We start from the raw sequence: 13,715 nt of genomic DNA, 5'->3' as shown, positions 1-13,715 counted from the left end.
TTTACTACCGTGCAGTCCTGAAACTTTGGGCAGTTCTGTGAGAGGGCTCACAGTCCACAGAGTGTTTTGGGGTAAAGGGTACTCTATAATGTGAAGTGTTGTATTTTATTTGTAGTAAGGAGAGTAAGCCTACAAAACCAAGGAAGTTCTGAACAAGGACAGGCATTTGGCAGCCTGGAAAGTCACTCTGCTGTTGCCTAATCTGGCAACAGATGGTCATGTATGTAAATTCATCCATTGCACTGCCATCACTTGACAAAGAATGATGGGTTGCCTTTCTCTACACTAATGGGCTGAGTTGAGGTTCCCATGTTAGCATTTTAACACATTATTCACTTCTCTTAAGTTACACTGTATCTGACCCTGATTATTTTGCATGTTACCCTGTAGATGAGGAGAGGTTGGAAACTTGTAATTGCATTGCTGGTGTTGGATTTTCAGAGATGTTGAGTGCAGAAAGTTTTAATTTAAATTGTGTGCAGTCAGGTCCTCTGAAAATCAGGCTGCAGGTGAATGGTTATACCTTCCAAAGCATTTTAATGAGAATTGCCAAAGAGCAAAATCAGATTTATTAAGCTATAACAAGGGCCTTCTTAAATGGAAGAGGGATCGTCTTGCAGTTGCAAGGTCTATTAAACTGCAAAAAGGTTAGTTATTACCATTGTTGCACCATATTAAAGGAATGAAGCAATGTAAATGTAATCATTAATTAAACTGAATAGCACACCTTTAAACTATCATTCACTATTTTAACGGAATAATATTTTCTTCCTTTTGGAGAGCAGCTCAGCCTGATATTAAAGATTCCTTTTCTGTAAATTAAAAAAGAAAAAACTCAAGATCGCTGTTACTTATGAAAAAAATAGGCATTTTGTATCATGGTGTAGTGCTCATTCTTTGCTGAACTTAGCCCACCAGGCTCTGCATCCTCGCTGAGCTGCCTGTGAAGTCGGAGCCCAACTCTTCAGAAGTGGTTTAATAGAGGGAAACGGTCAAATGGCATTGTAGCAAGGGCTGGTTTCTGCACTGCCAAAAGACCTGGACAAGGGCAGGTCTTGGGCTGTGAGGTGGGATTGTGATGAATGTGCTTCACTACATGTGTATGTGAGCAGGGCTCTTGCAGAGCTGCATTCTTCCTGCAGGACTTATGGCAGGCATGGGGAACTGCTGGAATTGGCGCCAGCTGGCAGCTGGGGTGGTTTGGGGTGACTGTGGCTGAGTGTGCCGGTTTTGTTGGATTTTGTGTTTAAACAAATTTGGTACCGGACTCCATAAAAGGCTTTGCCTTTTGCTAGTTTAGGATTTTTCTGGGAGGGATCTCAGGGGCTGTTAAGTGGACATTTTCAGATTGCAGTACTGGCTGCAGAAAAGACATTTGGGAAGGAATCTGCTCTTAATTGAAATGGAAAATAGAGAGATATACTATATAGGCTCTTGAACAGCAGATGGACTCCTTAAGAGACAGGCCATAAATTATTAACCCTCCTTGTCAATACAAATATAGAAAGGTACCTGCTCGTGGATTAAAGTCTAAAAAACAAACAAAAAAACCCCACCAAACACAACAAACCCAAATAAACAAAAAAACACACACACACAAAAGAGTATACAAATAAACTGTGTGTAGTTAAATGAAACATCCAAAGAGCAGTCAGAAGGCAGTGATGGGATGGGAATAAATCAGTCACTCGTATTCAGCTCTATCTGAATGCTGCTACCTAAGATTTTCAACACATGTGATACAAGGAAGTCTAAGAAGCGTATGTGCGATCTATCTTGTTATACATACAGAGATAAAGATAGTATCATTTACTCTGGTCTGACTCTGATTTTTTTATATATCAGATTTAAATTTTCATGTTGCTTCTTCCTTGAAAGAGTCTACCGGATTTACCTTTTCATAGATAACCAGGATCAACCTAGGAGGAGGAATGAGATCCAGCCCTTACCTGTTTCTATCCTTCTCCCTAAATTATTTGGAACACTATTTCCATATTCAGGGTATAGGCTGAAACATGGAGCCATCCAGGAGTCTATTTGCTTTTGATTATAATCTAGGATTTTTTTGTTTTTAAAACAAAATATGAAAAATAAGGTGATGTTAATTTTTGCCTTGAAGTGAGTAACGAATCCAAGCTGATAATTTGTATAAAAGATTTGTTCTGAAGTTGTGTGGAGTAAAAGAGTTCTCATAATTCCTTGAAAGGAGAAGCCAAGAAGAGAACTGCTAAAAAGGTCCTAACCATTACGTGTTAACAGCCATGTGATAATACTCAAGTGATTACTGACAGATGTGGACATTCCTCTGTGAGAAACATAAAGAGCTTAAGTGTGTTGAACCTCTCATCACTAAAATGACAGGCCATCAGAAGAAAAACACTCATACAGAGAGTGCATCTTTCAGAACTGTTATAAAAATGGCTCTGCAATTCCATTTCATGTGCAATATGTATGTAAAGAGTAGAGCCAAAGCAATACGTCAGTCTCTGGAAACTTGTCTGTGTTGCTTAGTAAGTGTTAGTTCCTTAGTAACAATTTCTCTTGTGGTATTAATTCTTTGGGAATCCTGTTCTAGTTGTGTGAGAATTGATTTGCCAGTTTCTGAGTTTGTCTCTTACATAAAAGATGAAAAAATACATGACTGAACTGATGAAAATACATGACTGTTCTATTGGTTTAAGTAATGTTTATTAAGCAACCTGAATCGCAGGTCCTGCCCAGCCCCTGCTACATTGCCTCCCTCATCCTGGCACGCTCGCTGGGGCTTTACCTTGATCAAGTTCTGAATTATTATTTGATTCGTTGTTGGGGTTTTTGGTTTTTTCCCAATGTCTCTATCCATTACCCTCCCATGATACCATAGCACGCAAATTTAGGTCAAAGTAGTATCCTAAGGATAGGCTATGTTTACAGAAGTCTGCTCTTACTTAAATGCCAGGCATGTGAGAGGGACCAGATAATGGTATTTTTTGGTAAACTGTTGGACTTTATATTCTAGTTCTGTCTTCAGGCTTTTAATATTTTTTTATTTTATATAATAAATAATATAAAGTAACTATATATTTTGATATATTTAGACATACCAAAAGTTTGAAGGTTTTCCTTAAATTTCTGTGATCTTTTTACTTAGCCATAAAACAACAACACTGAAGGAAGACAGTTTTAGCAGTTTCATGTTTGTTCCTTAGCAGGCAAGCGTTATGTGTTGTGTTCTATGATAGTTCATGTTTCTTTTTTGCATTTGGAGCGTATTTATTTTTGGGGGTGGAGTTGAACAGATTGATTGTGCACTGAGTTTTTTCTTTATTCCTTCCCTTATGCTGGAAGTTTTGACAACGATCATAGGGAATTGGGTAAAAAATTGGCCTCTAATACAATGTAGAGTGGCTGTTTTGTTTCCATCTGCTACCCTTTTAAAATGAGAGATTAAAATAATTGTTTCTCACCTACCACACCCACATATTAAAATGTCTTTCCCATATAAAAAGTATTTTTATTGCCTTAAAAAAACCCCACCTTTCTTCTCATCTCCCTTTACTTTCTCTTTAGAGATGTAATTAAAGCATATGATGTTTTGAAAGTCTTCTACTCTAAACAGGAATTGAAATTAAAAATTCAGAAGTCTGCATTTTTTCTTTCCTTTTTTCTTTTTCCTTCCTTCTAAGCTCATTCTCGAAATCATGCCATACCTCCAGTCAATTCTGGATGCAAAGTAGCGTGCACCTAACACACGATTTCTGATCTGGTGGGTCTCATAGTCCTTTAGGTGTGTCAGCTCCCTAATCAGATACCGCTGTCAGGAAATAACTGAGAGTGACAGCAGTGGATTTTCAGCCATACTTCAGGGCAGGCTTGAATACTAGTAATTCACTGTTAGTATGACTTCTGTTAAATGAGGCATTTAATTATATACAAGATGTGAAAAGATGTAATAATTTCATTCTTGCTTTCGAACTTGGTAATTCTGCTTTTAACGGCCAGCTTTTACAATGTGTTGTAGTCCTGAATATACACCAGGAGCTGCTCGTATGGCTTCTCAAGTTCATTGACTTCAGTAATTCACTAGGAGATGTATTTAATTGGTGATCAAGGTAGTCAGGCAGCATGCGTGTGTGAAATCTGCAGGTATGGATGTTGAGGTATTTGCTGACATGTGAAAGCTTCAGCTGTTCATACTGAGGACTAGAGTTAACAGGATGATGTTGAGTTGATTTCATGGGTGATGTGAGCAGAGCCTATACCACGCAGGTCCATCTGTGAAAGTGAGGAGACCTTGGAAACAAGAAAGGTAGGCTGTAGTCATATTTATTTTTATTCTTATACTTAAGCAGGAAAAAATCTTAGGAAATAAAATGGAAAAATAAGTAACATCAATGTACTATGAGTCTGCAAAGCTAAAACAAACGAGTTCTGATAGTTCACAAAGCAAAGGTTGTGTTAGAGGTGGTAGCTTGGCCATATTGTGTGCACATAATGTTTTCCGTGCAGCTTTCTGTCATTAAATGTAACATGTTACTTTTTTTAGTGTACCATAAAATATGCAGACTATGTCTTGGGGGTGAGCGGATATTGCTGGAAGAAACTTTACTCTTGGTATCTCAGAGGCACTTGGAACAGAGGTGCCAAGTCAGAAGTCAGTTGCTGAGGCTCAATGTCAGCAGTAAATACATGTTTGTTCCTAGGAAAATAAATACAGACAGGAATTCTGAACAAATGATCTATATAGAAGGTGCTATGCCAATCAACTGAGAAGGTGCTATGCCAATCTGATTTCCTTTAGCGTAGGGTATATCTGAGTTTATTGAAGGCGTTCCAGATTTGCAGCAGCACTCACTCACTTTTATCCAAGCTCATTAGCAGAGAAGAAAACCAAGCTGTATTTTTGCTTTATTTTAGGCAAATTACTTCGTCAGTAAAACACTGACACAAGCGTTTCAGCTGAAGCCTAGGCCAAAATATTTAAATCATCAAGGAAACAGTAAGTTGCAGCGTGAGAAGTTTGCTTCAAAACTTTGGGGGTTATTTTATTATTTGTATGTCATTCCCATGAAAAGGCTGCTTTGACGTACAAATTAGTGTTTCATGGAACCTTCTGTTTCAGGGCTGCGAGAGCTCTGTGTGCGTTCCTTTGTGATGTGAAATACCACATGGGAATGAGATCTCATTTACGCCCATGACTGAGTCTGACCAAGATCCCCTGGGTAATTTTGCTCCTCCTTCCTATTAAAACTTCAAAAGAGGCTAGAGTTATATTTACATTTGTAAATTGATTTCATTATTCATTTTTGTTTGTTATGATCCCATTCTTAGAATTTGTATGCAACAAGAATAGAGGCTATTTCCTCATTCTAAATGGAGAGAGGTGAGGATTGGAGTTTTATATAAAAAGGAATATATCTAATCCCAGGAGCTTTATACTATAAAACATGCTTCATGGTTGTGTTCAGGTCTTGTAGGAGTGCCAGGAAGGAGAAGAGGGTGAAACTGCTGAGACAAAGCTGGCTGGGAGTTCTCAATCCTGCTCCTTTACAGAGATTAGGTCAGCTAGGATGGAGTGAGGTGGAATCAGACTTGAGGGTCCCATTGCTGCTGCAGTACTGGACCCTGGGTAGAATGGGTGCTGTCTGAGCAGGGTGCGGTACCTGCTCCAGTGGGTGATACAGAGTGTGTGTCCCTTGGTTGGGCTACCTTCCAGTAAGGATTCCTAGGAGATGCCGTCTCCTTCTTTGGACTTCATGTCCACTTGCATTGTCATAAAGGCAGAATCAACACTGTCTTTATGACATGACCTAGGGTTGATGAAAAGTTCTTCTTCTCACATGCATGGTGTGATGTTTTTATCACAAGCATAGTGAGGTTGGCAGTATACCCAACTCCCCTGAAGCCCCCTTATCTCTTTGTCTCAGTGTAACTTGTAGGGAACATCCTTAGATGTAGTCTCTAGTTGGGGCTTTTTGGTGATTTTAACTCTTATTTATTGTAGTCTCTGATATCTGGCAGAACACAGTAAAACCCAGTATGGACTGGGTATCAGTATCAGGAAAAGTTGTAAACTGGTTCCTCAGGGTTGAATTTTTTAATGCACCCTGTAAATTTCACAGTATCTGCATATTTCATATGTTAAGTGCATGTTTGCTGTGGCTGTACTATATTGCTTTTGGTACTGATCTCACTGCCTTACCTGTGATATTAAGCTACTTAATTGCAGGATAAACTCAGCATCTGCAGCCTTGATGCAGATGCATTGATTATGTTCAGTAGATACCCTTTGTCTCCTAAAATAATCCCACATTTAGTTAAAAGCATATGCACGTATTTTCTCTTCCTACTGCTTATTTGGATGAGCAAATAACTATGTTTTAAAAAAGCACCATTTCCATACTTCTCTTTCTCAGAATATAATTATATCTTGAAATGTATATACAAAAATATATATATTGTCTTTGTTATTAAGAAAATGTCTACTTTGGTTTTGGAGCAGTTAAAAAAAATTGCTTTAAAGTGCTGAATAAATAACATTTGACAGAGTGAGGGCACAATGATTTTGCTTAAGTGTGCAAAATATGAAGTCTTACTTCCTTCAGAAACTTCTGTCCTTCTGTCGGGAGACTGAAGACAGATTACATGGAGGATGTGCCAGTTTGAAAATAGTGATGATTGCACTTTAATTGAAAATGAGGTATTTCCACTGTCATTAATTGTAGAAGCTGTGTAAAATGCTTAAGTGTTCTGATTTGCTAGAGATGAATGGGAGCATAGTTTTTTGCCTAGAAAATGACATTGTGCATATTTTTTGGAACTTAGTTACACTTTTTATGATTGTCTTTTAGAATTATTTATCAGGTTATGTTCTGTGTAAACTAACATACTCAAATTTACGTGGGTCCACGCTGATTTTTCTATTAAGACTGGGGAGGTTATTTTTAACTTGTTAATGCTTATGCTGTCCGAAACACAGTATTTTTGAGTTCCCTAACCTCACTAAGAGGAAGCTTTCCTGGCAGATTGACCTTTCAGTGTGCAAAAACGGCAAGTAAAACTCACAGTGGCAGCAAAATTCAATTCAGAGGAGACAGTTTTCACCCAGAGGCATGGAGAGTCCACAGATTTTATGGAATCTTTTACTCATTCTTCTTAGGATCTCATGGCCCCTGAGGTGTACCAAAATGGAGATCCCATAGCTCCCCTAGGCACTGAACATATCCTGGCTCATCAGGGTATCAGCAATTGTCTTAACCAGGGCTGTCCAGCTTTGTGGTGTTGCTTGGTTACCATCATTCCCACAACTCTCAAATAAAGCAAAGCCAATGTAAAAAAAAAAAAAAAAAAAAAAAAAACAAAAAAAAACAAACAAACAAAAAAAAAAACCCAAAACAAAAAAAAAAACCACATACACAAAGAAAAAAAATGTTTCTATTTATGGACTAGGCTACTATACTGATCCAAACAAAACAGAATTGTAAATCCTCTACAGCTTCTTTAAAGATCACTTTTTTCCTCAAGTATTCACTTGGCTACTCACAAAGTCTTTCTGTTTTAAATATGTTTTTTCAGTATATTGGACTACTTCTAGGATTCTGTACAGACTCATTAAGTTCAGAAGCTGTAATCCTGACTGGAAGCAAGGAATAACAAATAATGGCATGTGTCATCGGGCAGCCTTACTAACTCCAGCTGGGATACTGCCTCTTCAGATATACTTTATGTGCATCCTCAGTTCAGGGCAGGGAAAAGGGCAAAGCTTAACTTGGAACGTGTTAGGGAATATTTTCTTTAGTAATGATAATAATGAAGAACTTTCATAACCGTTTGGCTGAGGATCTCATGTCATTTTGTGAATATTTCCAAATGTAGCTCTCCTGCCCTTAGGAGAGTAATTTTGGCATGTGGACTCATGTTTCAGGGAAAATTCTCATCTTAAATCCAATTAGCTGATTTTAACAAAGTATAACACTTTGTTATACACTCTTAACACTCTGAGAACTGAATATAGCATAGGTGCTTGGGTAACTCTTCTGTTGTGTTCCCTGTTCCATGGAATAATTCTGCAAAATAAAAATGATTTCTTTTTTTATCACTTTCAGGCTGAGATAGCAACTCTGAGACAGACGTTCTATTGATATGTTACAAATTAGTATAAGTTTCTTTTAATTAAGTTAATTCCCAAAATAAGGCTTCTCTGGGAATGTATGGATGAGTTTCTTGCTGAACAGAGAGCTTTCCATAAATCTACTAGGGTCATTAACAGTGTACCTAGAGTTGGTTACAGAAACCCTTTTACCATTTCTGAGAGTGGAGAAAACTGAAATAAATGGAGATATCTGTGCGTCAGCCAGAGATTGAGGAAAAATAAATGCATCCAAGTAAAACATTCCCAGCTGTGGAAAAAACTATTCCCATCTTTCAGCAGTACGGAAAGTGTAGGAAGCAAACAGCAATTCTTATAGGAAGTAGAACTTCTAAGTGTTGCCTTGTGCTCATTGTGTGAGAGCTAATGCTTTAATGGGACCCACAACTCAGTCCTCTAATCATTTTGGGTTTCCAGTGGGTCCAGTTCTTCTGGCAGTGGACTGACTTCTAAGAGACATATTTCATCCAGTGAGATACTAGGTGTTTAACTGTGTGGTGTTGAATGTGTCATATGGCTCATGCATGTCTCTGTTACAGGTCCGTTCCAGCTCCAGTTCTGTCGGTGACAATTGGATTAGGCCCTTAATGCTTTGGGAGGAAAACATTGATTGGCATTAGGTTAGGAGGAATAATAGACTGAAATAATGACAAATCACTGTTAGGAGAATAAAGGTGCTTCCAGACTCTACATGTGGACTTGTTTTTAAAAAAGGTATCTGTAAAGAGTCTGAGGTACATCTCGATGCTCTAGCTCACACCAAAGTTCCCACACAACCAGGAAGAATTTCATAGGCTAGAAGGACTGGATATTCAAGTCCTTTAAGAGGTATAGATCACGGTAAACACTAGAGTTGATTTGTTTTTTTAAACCATGCTATTTCGTGCTGGCTGAAACTGAAGTGATGCCAGTTGTATGTCTTATTACATTGCTGACTCTCTGCTATGACAGCCTTCAAGAACATTTTTTCTCCTTGACAAGACCACACAGCGTTTACAAGTTTTCCTCCTCATTGCAGCTGTTCTGTATTTACTGTAAGCCCCTCCTGGACCAGTGTTGATCATGGATCCTCTCCTTTGCCCTACTGTGGTATTGTTATCCCACTTGTGTCACTGGACAGAAATCTGGCGTAGGATGAGAGCTGGTCCAATCCTGAAACTTTTATTTGGTTGTTTCCCAATGCTGAAATCAACAGATTCTTTTGCTATAAAATCTTTGGCAAATATCAGATGAGAAGGGCTTTAGTCAGGGAGCTTATGCTGCTTTATAATCGTATGCATCTTATGTTGTAATAAGAAATGCGCATTGTAAATGTCAATATGAATTGTCCTCTGAAGGCTGGATCCTGCTGAGTATCCTTAACACTGCATCCCCTGGCTGGAGTTGGAAACTGCAGTGTACAAAATGGAACATTGTGGATTAGTTGTAAAAGCAGGTAGAGTTCAGCTTTGGAGGATGTTGTTATTAATTGACTGAATACTGAGATGCAAAATGGGAATCTTGCAGCTGTGTTGAAGTGTGGCAGTGACAGACAAGGAGCACCCTTTGTTTGCTTTGGCTACATCAGAGCTTACAGTCCGCATCATGCGTAAGGTTGAGACTAAATGTGTTAAGGTTTGACTAATTGTCAAAGGCATGGAGGTTTGCTTTCCATGTGCTAAATAACTGCATTGGCAATTACAGAAGTGTTTGGCACTTGCTAGGCCAAAATCAAAAACAAAAAAATGTCCAAAAAATCCAGGTGCTAAAACCTTCAACAAAATTTCCCTTTTTTTGTGTGTATCAGCAGACTCCAAATAGCTTCTGCACGCAGTCATATCACCATTTGTTACAAGATTTCCTGCCTTCTGTCAGCTTGCTTCCTCACACTAGATGTTCCATCAGTAGCCTCACCAGAGAAATATTCTTCAATGAAAATGAGCCATAGTCCATTATATCCTTTTGTTACCAGCATTCATCCCAGCTTGGCATGTCTCAGATTCTAGTAATAAACCTAGCTTTTAATTTTTTGGGGGGAAAAAACCCCAAAAAACGCAAACCCCAAAACAAAACCCAAATAAACTATTCTTAACATTAATTGTAGAAGTGACAGGTAGAGACATTAAAATTAAATTGAGCATTGAACCCTGCAAGCTAGCAGAACTGAAGTCTTCCACTCCTCCCTATGGTAATCTTTTATTGAGCTTGTGAATATGTAGTGTTGAGTTCAGTTTAATGTTCAGCCCTGCAGTATCTCTCTGCTTGTACGCAGGCTACTGCAGGCAGGATCTCATGGCTTCTGCTTAAATTTGGAGTTGTGTTGGATGATAGCTATGTTTTAAGTTGGAGTTTTTATTTAGGACTGGAGGACTTTATTTTACTGCTGACTACCACAAAGGTAAGAGCTGATTTAGAGTCAAATAACTTTCAGGTAATTTCAGTGCTAATCTTTGTCACTGGACTGTACTTAACACTGGACTGTGTTTAGGGTATGTACTCAGGAATGAAGGGATTTTTTACTGTTAGGATCTAGAAGGCTCATAAGTCTACAGTGGAATTATCAGAGTTTGGTGTTTTGATATCTTCTGTGGGACAAGTGTATTGTGAAACCTTAGGTTAAGGTTGAGGTCAGGGCTAGAAGTGGTCAAAGAGCCTGCTTTACTATTTCAAAGAGTAATGAAGATTCATATAGAATAAGGGCTCCTGTCCAGAGTGTTACATACCTCATGGTATGCTTTGATTCTTCTCTTTAGATTTATTAAGGCCTCCATCTCTATGAATAGCTGTTGTGATCCAGAATTTAATCATAGTATGTGGTTCTGGTGCTTGTATGTGTTGTGTGTCACATTAATACTGGCAGTAGGGAACTGTTAAAAAGGTCAGAGTTCAAGATCAGGAGGGATTTAAGTGTTTGGTTTGTTTGTATGTTCCCCAGGGTTGTAGAGCTGTGATGAACACTGGTTCCTGCTACTTTTTTTTGTTTATGTTAGTTTTGGTGCAGTTGATGTCACTGAGCTCTGTTTGATGTGAGGTTTGGGGATGTTATATCTGAAGCTCTGCCTCTGTTCTTTTCATACCCTGCAGTGGTGGACAGCGGGTTCAAGGTTCTGACAGGGTGTTTCACGTCATCTCCACACACATGGCATTCATCTGCCATAGATCTGCCACAGAGGGATGTGGGCCGCTGTTTTTAAAGTCTATATTCTTGTCCACAAAGTCACAACATGCTCTCCTATTTCAGGGTCTTTTTTGTTTGAATATAAAAATCACTTCTAGAATTGACCATTCATTATGATGGGAAATTACCTTAAACATTTGCAGACATTAAGCAACAGTATTTTGTTTGATAATACAGAAGTGAAATAAGTTTCCTTGTGAGTGTTCTACCTTTACTCCTGATTTCCTTTCTCCTCCCTTGAGTCATTATTTCCTGCATAATGTTTTCTTTAATAATATGCCATGGAACATTGAGTAAGGACAAAATGGTGAGTTAGGAGGGTAATAAAATTATGGAGAGAATCTCATTTGGTCAAACTTGATAGATGCGGTATTGTTTGGAAAGAACAAACCTTTACAATGTCCAATAAAACTTTTTTTTTTAATTTTACACATGGTTTATATCTGTCTTGGTTATCTGCTTTTTTTACTTTACAGTGGTGCAAACCAAAATCTTTTCACTTCAATTTTTTGCTTGTGTTCCTTTAAAATAGCCTTTAATAGTAGCAGCCCTCAAAGTACAAGAATTACAATTCTAACTTGAATGATTTCATACCAGTGACCGTATTTCATACCTGAGACACATCAAGAAAACGGGGTTCTGAGATTACCTGTCATTTTAGTCTTCAATTTTTCATGAACTTCAAGGGAACAAAAATTGTCAAAACAACTCACTGAGTAGGGAAAAAAAGTTTTTTGGTTTTTTTTTTTAAGTTGTAAAACTCTTCCCATTTGATTTTACAGATTTTAATTTTCCACTGAAGTTGGACCCACAACTTGGGTTGAAGATGATCAGACCTGGGGTTTAGCAGGTGGTGTGTTATGCAGGACAAAAGCAGAACCAGTAGGGTGCCTCAGTACAATAATGTGCAGGATCTGATTTAAGTGTTTAAATCCTAAAAATACCACCTGCAGACTACAGACATTACTGGAAGGAGTTAGATGTCCATATGTTGGTGTAAGAAATGCAGTAACCATTAGGAGTGTTGCTGTCTTTGTCTGTCTCAATTCAGGTGCTCACTAGACAAAGCAGATGCACAGCATCTCCCGCATTCCCAGCCCTTCCTTATGTGCCTTTGAAGGGAATGAATAGCCAAGTCTTGCACTTGCTTGCACCGAAGAACAAAGTACTGGTAAGGCCATAGGATATGCCTCTTCCTGAGCTCTTGGTTAGGCTATTCTGCCCAAAGGCATAGAAGTAGGTATGCTTCCCTCACCAGGTTTCCAGCCCCTCTATTCATCTTGTGGATCTGTGCCTGTTGTGTAGATTCCAACACCCAGAAGTGCTCTTTAACACTATGACATGTGTGAGTACTTGTGTTTCTTCATTGAGGCATCACATTTTAAATTGCTCCATTCATTCCTTTGATTTTGAACATAACTGCGACTCAGCACGCCATGCAGAAATGTGCGTTTAGATTGCAGTGGATTTTAGGACCTAAAGCTATGGGACCCTGTGCTAGGTGAAGTGCTGCAGGGAACACCTGGCTGTTTCAGGTGCAGAAGCAATTAAGAGTTGTCTGCCTTGCTTTAAAATAAAACCTGTGATTATGATGGGACTTTTGCACTCTAAAACTTTGCTTTGGCAAAATATGTAATAGTTTCAGTAAAGATAAAATGGATGAAACAGGACAGCAGTTACATGCTTCTAGTCTACTACAGAGAGTGAGTATTTTTAACACAGAAGGAAAAACAAGTCTGCAAAGACAATCCAGTTGTAGTGGCTCAGTAGAGGCTGATTTCAGCAGTCAGGATGTTCAGAAATGTGTTATACTTCTAGGGTTAGCTGAGGGACTGCTGAAAAGATCTTCCTCCAAAGCAAACAAGGACCAATGTGCAACTCACTTAAGTAGCAACTAGAAAGCAAAAATTCATGTCTGGCATGCATGGTTAAATCATAGACCGGTTCATGACTGCCTTCTTGCAACTGCAGAAGAGTACAAAACTTACCTATTAATTTTCTTTTTTTTCCCCTCCTGATAATGAAATCAGGAAATCAGTTTCCAGTCATCTGTGTATGGCCATAGACAGGCACTCAGCTATTGGGGAGAACTCCTCTGAAACTTACATGCAAATTGGCAAAGGCCTGGTGCTGTGCGCAAAGTGCTGGTGTCACTGTTCGGGCTTCCCTTGTTTCAGCTGAGTTGGTATTCTTGAGATAATATTGTTGCTTATTATAGAATGACCACACTGAAACTGCACTGGTGCTGCTCAGCGGGATTTGATAGTAACTGATGAGTTACTGTAACTTACATCTATGGCTCTCTTGCATTAATGGGTAGAACAGTTCGCATCATTTAAGGTTTATCTTTCTGCACATGCCAGTGTGCTGGCTAGTTTGAGTAAAATATGTGTTAGTTTTAGGAAAGGATTTGTTTTAGCTGGGAGAATT

General features: G+C 38.6%; 1 protein-coding gene across 8 annotated transcripts in view; it reads left to right on the top strand.

The window, feature by feature from the left end:
• The window catches only part of SPATS2L (spermatogenesis associated serine rich 2 like), a 133,566-nt gene that overhangs the window by 55,881 nt on the left and 63,970 nt on the right, over positions 1–13,715 (top strand). The gene's annotated exons all lie outside the window — the stretch shown is intronic.

This window comes from Rissa tridactyla, chromosome 7 (genome assembly GCF_028500815.1).
Source record: "Rissa tridactyla isolate bRisTri1 chromosome 7, bRisTri1.patW.cur.20221130, whole genome shotgun sequence".
Classification (NCBI taxonomy): domain Eukaryota; kingdom Metazoa; phylum Chordata; class Aves; order Charadriiformes; family Laridae; genus Rissa; species Rissa tridactyla.
Note: the sequence above shows the minus strand (reverse complement) of the source record. Positions and strands in the feature narration are given on the sequence as shown.